Source organism: Arachis stenosperma, chromosome 4 (assembly GCF_014773155.1).
Source record: "Arachis stenosperma cultivar V10309 chromosome 4, arast.V10309.gnm1.PFL2, whole genome shotgun sequence".
Classification (NCBI taxonomy): Eukaryota; Viridiplantae; Streptophyta; class Magnoliopsida; order Fabales; family Fabaceae; genus Arachis; species Arachis stenosperma.
The window spans coordinates 34,468,830-34,477,805 of NC_080380.1; positions in this window are offsets into that span (position 1 = coordinate 34,468,830).

The following is an 8,976-nucleotide window of genomic DNA, read 5'->3' on the forward strand; positions in this document are numbered from 1 at the left end:
TCCGGATAAAGCACTAGTGTCCAAACCTCATTCTTGTCGAATTGAGCAAGCTCTTCTTGCATGGCTATGACCCATGATGGATCTTCAAGAGCTTGTTTGACATTGTTGGGCTCCATTTGTGACAAGAGTCCAAAGTCGCTTGGTTCAGATTGTCTTTTGGTTGAGGATCTTGTTGTTACTCCTTGAGAGGGATCACCAATGATGAAGTCATGAGGGTAACCCCTCATGGACTTCCATTCTCTAGGCTTCCTTTGTGGCGTTGATCTTTGATGAGTTTCTGTTGGTCTCATTGTTTCAGTTTCTCGTGCTGGCTCAGGAGACAAAATGGAAATGTCTCCTCCAATCTGACGAGACAAAACTGGTCTGGCAGATTCTTCAATTTGGACAGACTTGGAATTTTCTTTACTTGTTCCAACTTCTTCACAATCTGAATTACTTTCTATCACAGTACTGGGAATTAAATTAGAATCATAAAAAGTAACATGTATTGATTCCTCTATGGTTCTATGTTCTTTGAGATAAATCCTATAGGCCTTGCTTGTAGTGGAATATCCAACAAACATTCTTTCATGGGATTTTAGATCAAATTTACCAAAGTTTTCTTTATTGTTAAGTACAAAGCATTTGCATCCAAAAACATGAAAGTACTTAAGATTTGGAGGGGTTCCTTTTCATAACTCATAGGGGGTTTTCTTCAACCCTTTTCTAATGATTATCCTATTCAAAATGTAACAAGTTGTATTCACAGCTTCTGCCCATAAAAATTTAGGAATTTCATTCTCACAAAGCATGGCCCTAGTCATTTTTTGAAGGCTTCTATTCCTTTTCTCAACCACCCCATTTTGTTAAGGGGTTCTAGGGCATGAAAAGTTATGAGAAATTCCTAAGTCATCACAGAATTTTTCAAAATCTTGGTTTTCAAATTCTCTTCCGTGATCACTTCTCAAATGGGCAATTTTTAAATCCTTTTCATTTTGAATTTTCTTGCAAAGAATTGAGAAAGCATGAAAATCATCATTTTTATGAGCAAGGAAAAGCACCCAACCAAATCTAGAGTAATCATCTACCACCACAAGACCATAGTGTTTACCTCCTAAACTTTGAGTTCTTGTTGGACCAAAAAGATCAATGTGTAACATCTCTAATGGCCTTTTGGTTGAGATTCCATCTTTAGGTTTAAAAGAGGATTTTACTTGTTTGCCCAATTGGCAAGCATCACAAGTGAGATCCTTATCAAATTTGATATTTGGAATTCCTCTAACCAAATTTTTCTTGACTAGCTTAGAAATTTGGTACATGCTTATATGACCCAACTTTCTATGCCATAGCCATTTTTCAGATTCAAGAGATGTAAAACATGTCATATTTTGTTCTTTCAAGTCCTCAAGAGTCAATCCATACATATTATTGCACCTTTTAACTTCAAATAAAATATCCCCAGTTTTCACACAAACTACCAAGCACACAAACTTCCTAAAAATAACTTCAAAACCTAAATCACACAATTGACTAACACTAAGTAAATTATGTTTCAAACCATTTACAAGAAGGACATCATTTGTACAAGATGAAAAATTTTTACCAACTTTTCCAACAGCCACTATTTTTCCTTTTGCATTATTACCGAAAGTGACAAGTCCTCCATCATATTCATCAAGCTTTATGAAGAAGGTTGTCTTTCCGGTCATGTGCCTAGAGCACCCGCTGTCCATGTACCACATATTTTTCTTCCGTTTGGATGCTAGGCACACCTACAAAACGAGCTTAAGTGACCTTACGTATCCAAATTTTCTTGGATCCTTTCACGTTAAACCATCTCCTATGATCCAAACCATTGTAATAAAAAATAACTTTGTAAACTTTATCACCAATCATTCTTTCACCAAAAAAATATTGAATGGGAAAGTGTCCATTTCGGTTGCATAGTCTACAAAACTTTGGAGTTGCTGATTTGTTAAAATAGGTGGAATCTTGAAACCTTATGTTTTTAGAAGATGAAGCTACATTTTCAAAAGAAGGTTTCTCATCAGATTTGTAAAACCCTAAACCAGCTTTATCAAAGAGTAGTTTTTGACTAGCCAATATTTGATTTAAATTTTCAGAACTTTGAGTAAATTTGGCTAAGTCATTTTCCAGATTTTTAATCTTTTTCAGCAACTCTTCATTCTCCTTAAAGCAATTTACATATGCAACAACAGAATGGTTACTTTCACAACTTCTAAGTTGGGCTTTTAATTGCTTATTTTCTTCAACAAGATCACAAGCAGTTTCGGCCTCCCTTAGCTTTTCCTTGAGAAAATCATTTTCAGTTTTAAGAATGATAATTTGTTGTTCAAGATCTTGGTTATAAAGGAGAAAACATCTTATTTTTTCAGAAAGGTGGTCTATCATAAGATGAAGATCTTCAGTGTTAGGGTTGTGAAAGACTACCTGATCTATGTGATCTGCCATGAGATATGGTTGTGTCTTGGTCTCAGATTCCTCATCATCATCTGAGTCATTTTCCAAGTCTTCCTATGAAGCCATCAGTCCATTCTTCTTTCCTCTTTTTGGCTTCTCCTCCTTCTTCAACTTGGGACAATTAGATTTGAAATGCCCCATTTTCTTGCAGTTGTAACAAGTTACTTTGCTTAGGTCTTTCTTCATTTTTCTTGAGCTGCTGCCTTTGCCTTTCCCTTTGAACTTTACCATTTTTCTGAAGTTTTTGGCAAATAATACAAACTCATTTTCAGAGGAGTTATCACTGGATTCATCATCCAGGAGGTTAGTTACAGAAGAAAAAGCAATTTCTTTCTTTTTTGAATCCCTTTTTAAATAAGTATTTTCAAAAGCAAGTAAGTTTCCTCTCAAATCATCACATGTCATGGTGTCTAAATTACTACTCTCAGAAATAATTAAAGCTTTTGTTTCTCACTCTTTAGTGAGGCATCTCAATACTCTTCTCACAAGCACAGAATCAGAATGTGTTATTCCCATAGCATCCAGGCCAACAATGATGGTGTTAAACCGTTCGAACAGTTCATCAATGGATTCTCCTTCTTTCATTGTAAACATTTCATATACTCTGTTTAACATGTCTATCTGAGTTTTCTTCACAATGGTGGTTCCTTCATGAGTGATTTGCAATTTATCCCAGATTTTCTTTGCCGTTGTGCATCGTGATACTCGTCGATATTCCTCAAAGCTAATAGCACAATTGAGTAGATTTACAGCCTTGGCATTTAGTTCCACCTTCTTTCTATCTTCCTCGGTCCAGCTTGGTTCTGGTTTAAGAGTGATTACTCCTTCAGCACTTGTGGTCGTTGGAAATTGAGGACCCTCCAGGATAATCTTCCATAGTTGATAATCCACTACTTGTACAAAGATCTTCATTCTCTCCTTCCAATAGGTATAATTTTTTCCATTGAAAAGAGGCAGTCTGTTGCTTGACTGTCCCTCTATGAGGTTGTAGGACACCAGATTTGAGCCACTGCTTTCTGCCATTTGGAACTTTTCTCCAAGCTACAAAGCTTGATCTTTTTGAGACCAAGCTCTGATACCAATTGATGGATATCAGTGGATAAGAGAACGGGAGGTTGAATCTTAGCCCCTTTTTTGCTTAGTGACCCTTGCTGGCCTTTGAGACTACTTCTGGAAACTTTTTGTCTTTTTATCTCGTAACTAGCCACGAGACTTTTTTTTTTGTCTCGTTCCCAGCCACAAGACTTTTCTTTTTGTCTCGTCAGTCAACACGAGATATTTTTCAGTTTTATCTCCTGGTCAGCAGAAACAGAAATGGAGTAGAAGAAGGAGAGAATTATACCAAGATATATCCTGATTCAGCTGCTAAGTGCAAGGCAGCCTACATCCAGTCTCCATCACAACTATGATGGAATTTCACTATAATTATTCTGATTACAGACTGTAAAGTGCTAACCCAACTTACAAGGAGATTCCCACAGAATCATGAAACACAACACAGATGTACAAAGGAACTCTAAGGATATCTATGACTTTTTCTTTTAATTTTGCACTCTCTACCTTTTTCCGCTCTATGGCTTTTTCATACAAACCTCACTGTTTGCCTTTTTTCCATGAGACTCATGACATGACAAAATTAAACAGAAAAATACAAAATAGAATACATTGAAGGAAAAGAAAAAAAAGACTATTAGCTTGGGGAGCTATAGAAACTCTATGCTCTCTCTTTTTCTTTTCCTTGAATCAACCCTAACTGTTCACCCTTACTTATAGGAAGAACCCTCCAAGGTTGAAACCAGACAAACTAAGCCAATCTTTTTCTTCTTCAAAAAGAACCGATTCGGCCAGAGAGAGATAGAGAAGAGATAACTCATGCAAAACCCAATATGCAATTACCTCTAGTCCTTCCTTGGTCACCACTCTTCATCAATCCGAACCCTTCATCCTTGCCTTGCTTTCCAAGATGAACTTCTGGCCCTTGATAGTTCATGATGATGATAGCTTCATCTGCTCCAATCTCTGCCTCTTCCATCACATAGCCACTATAGCTACCTCCTGTGATGTTAGAGCAGAATCAGAGACAAGCCATTTTCTCTAAGATTCTTCTTCTCTATTGGCCGAGATCTTCACTTCTATTTTTGGTATGGAGGAGTCAAGATCTCTTCACAAGATCTTACCACAAGTGAATGAGAATCTTAGCTATAGCATACTTTATGTTTTATTTTTCTTGCCATCATTGAGATGGTCTTGTTGCTTGCTCCATCTTCTTTTGGGTGGCTAGGTGTAGCTTCCATGGTTGTTGGGTAATGACCGAAACAAGATGAAGAAAGTGAGAGAGAGAGGGGAGAAAAGAAAAGTAAATAATGGATATTGACACATTAATTAAGAAAATGATTTGCTTTTACTTCCCTTAGCTTTTAGGTAGCGTTCCTCATTAAGACAAACCATCTAATCAATGACAATTTTTCTCTCATAGTTCCCATGAATTTATTAACTTTACTTTAATGAAATTTGAATTCCATTACATGGTGAAGTGTGAGATCCGTTGAAGGCATAAAGCAATAACAACATTTGCTTTCCTGGTTAATTGGGTTCGGATCATACATTGGGTCATGTAGTATCAATATTAATTTGGGCTTGTAGCCATAATAGTTCAATTTGGCCCAATTAATATCACAACAATTCAGCCATACTTCATTGAACATTTTTTAATCAAAGCTGAATGAGAAATAAATTCACACTTGGGCTTGCAGCCTTTCTTTTAATTTTTTCGGCCCAATAATAAACCTGCATCACAAAATTATTAATTAACATATGTTAAATGAAAATCAAATTAATAATTTTATAATTTATTATTTCAATAATGTTTGTTCATCATCAAAATTAAATTAAAATTTTTCAAACTCATCAATAATAATAATAATAATAATAATAATAATAATAACAACTTGAAAAACTTGTGTATTAATCTAAATATTTAATAAAAATAAAGGATAAATTTGTGGCTTGAATGATAATATAATTGTATATTTTTAAATATTTTAAGACTATGAGTAAATAAGTGATATAATAGAGAAATGCTTCTGAATATATATTATTCCTATATTAATATACGCATGCATGTCATCTCAGTATTTACTTTTTAGATCGTTCAATATTCATTAAGCGTAATAGAAACCATAAAAACCAATAAATAATTATTTGAGTTTTTCGTTATTTTTATATATAGGCTTTATTTTTTTTATAATACAGTCTATATATATATATATATATATATATATATATATATATATATATCTTTTTTTTAACCTTTCTTAAACATATTGACATATAATTAATATAGATAACATATATACTGAATAAATATTTCTATTGAATTAATTATAACAATTAATACAAAATAATAACATCAGAATAACCTAATTATAGCAAGAATTTCTATTAAAATTATTGACTAATAATTTAAATATAATTGATATAGTTAAATTGATATAATCGATAAAATTGAGAGTATATATCAATTATATCAATTATAATAATAACTCACATTAGGGGTGTTCAAATCCAAACCGATCCAAATTAAACCGCTCATCTAATCCAATCCAAACCGAAACCGATTAAAACCGCACTAATTTGGATCTGATTGGATTTTATTTTTTACAAACCGCTGGATCGGATCGGATTTTGGATCTACTTTTCAAAACCGATCCAATCCAATCCAAACCGCACAATGTACTATAATATTATTATTTTATTATTATATTTATAATTATACTTATAACATGTTTAATTTATTATATATTTTTATATTATTCATGTATTATTATTATTTAATAAATAATTTATGTTCAAAATGTTATTTATTATTTATTTTAACTAACCTATAATTTTATTTCTATGTTATGTTATCGTTAGTTTTTTAAGATATTGTTGAGACTTATTATGTCATTGTTAATTATTTAAAATTTGATGTTAAGACTTGTTATACGTATTTAATTTTTTTAATTTACAAAACCGCAAATCCAATCCAATCCAAACCGCTTGAAATTGGATCGGATCGGATCGAATTTTTTTTAAAACATCATCCAATCCAAACCGCACCGCAAGTAAAATTAGTGTTCGGATCGGATGAGTTTTTGACTCAAAATCGATCCAAACCGCACCGCGAACACCCCTAACTCACATGACTTCATATGCAATAATTTGAATTATAATTGTCACCTAATTATACTTGAATATTATTTAATTTTAGATGTTTTATAGGTAAAAGTTATTATCACGTGGATTATCATCATTATTTAATAATAATAATAATAATAATTTTGAATTAATATAATTGATATAATTGATATAGTTCTAATTCTCATTCATATGTAATAATTTTATCAGTATATATTCACAATTTTAACCAGTATATAATAATAATAATAAATAATAATAATAATATTATATGGACATAAAATTAATTAGTTAACAAATTAAATTTTTATTATGAAATTTTATTTTTCACTCAAATTTTTAATCAATAGTGATTTTATTTTTTATATTTACAGTCAATTTTGAATATAAAAAAATAGTATTAATTATTGTTATCTATTTTATTTATTTACAGTCATAATTAAATCTTAATTAAATCTGATATAATTATAGTAAGTTTCTATAATTATAGCAATCTAAACCTGCTTCATATATAGCAATAATATTATATATATTTATATATATATTTTTTATCTCTTTTCTAAAAATTTTGGCATATAATTAATATGGATAACATATATATACTTAACAGGTGTCTCTATTTATATAATTTTTTTAATTGTAGCAAGTATCTCCATTAAAAATTTGTACCGTGTATAATTAGTGTGTGTATATATATATATAAGTCATAATAGTCAATTATTAAAATTATTTATCATCTTAAAAATTCGTACCTCATTCATAGACAGCCATATTTCTTAGCGTGTTTCTTAATTTATTTTTTATAACTCATTGAATACAATTTATTACAGTAAATTAATTATATCAATTAATTGATTTGATTAGATATTTAAATATCATACGATTTATTATAATTTATATTAATCAAATAATTATAATTTATTATATCAATTATTTAAATTCATTAATTTATAAGATATATAATAACATAGATAATTTGTTACTTATACTAATTAAATAAAATAAATACAGATTAATTTAGTTTAAAAAATTATTGTCTCCTATGTTTTCTTATTTTTTTTAATTCATTAAATTCAATCAACTATTTTTAATTAATTTTTTTAATTCAATAAATCAAATAAAATCAATTATATTAATTATTTGTATCAACTAATTGATTTGATTAATTCTTAAAATTATTTTTATTTATTTTATTTTATTTATTTAAATACATGAATTATAACTAATTAGTTATTTAATTTTAGTAGGATAAATATCAAATTCTATTCCTAGTATAAAAATATAAAATTTTCTTCATTCCATTTTTATTTTACCACTATAAAAGACCATATACGTTAGAAAAAATATCATTCATTTACCAATTATTCTTTTATTGGGTAGTTTTTACAACAATTCTTTTTCTTCATATGAAGCGTCGTCGCAAGAAGGCAACTATCGTGGACACAAACTACCACATACTCTTCAACTCCCGTGCTCATCATTCAAAGTAATATATGATATGTTATTCACAAAGCATTTATAGACCAAAAGTGTTATCATGTATGCATAAATAAAAAAAATCCGTAATTAAGCTTAAGTCATTTACTTATTTGTGTGATATTCTGTAGTGTGAAATTACTTTCAATTTGTGTTGTGCAATGATATTATAGATTAATTTAAACTTTTATTTTAGAATTGTGTTATGATTTTATCTCATCATTTTTTCTCTTAGATATCAAGTCGATGTATTTTTATTTATTATTATTGAAACGGATGTGATATAAAATTTGATAAAAAAAAAACTCCCACATTCAATTTATTTTATTGTAGTCTTCTATCTCTTTTATTTCTTTTTATTTTTTTAAATATCATATAATTTATTATAATTTATACTAATTAATTAATTAGAATTCATTATATCAGTTTGTTTAATTCATTAATTTATAATATGCATGATAAAATATATCATTTGTTACTTATATGTTTATTCTTCTAAAATCTAAATCTAAATAATTATATTTTTAGTTTTTTTTATGAACAAAATATTATTAAAAATGAATAATAATTAACCACTTATACTTTTAATCAAAGTATTTGGATCATTTTTATATTTATTAATATTAATTGTTGATTATTTTTTCGTAAATAAACTGTATTATAATTTTATGTTAGTTCATAATTGATTAATGATTAATGTTCATAAAAACTATGTTACTCTAAGTTATATATTTTACAAATATTTTATTTAAATATAATTTTTTAAACATAAAAATGTATTATTTTTAATAATATCATACTTTTACTTTTTTAAATTATTTTAAATGGATATTTTATCAAATACTAATTAAAGTCTTTCAT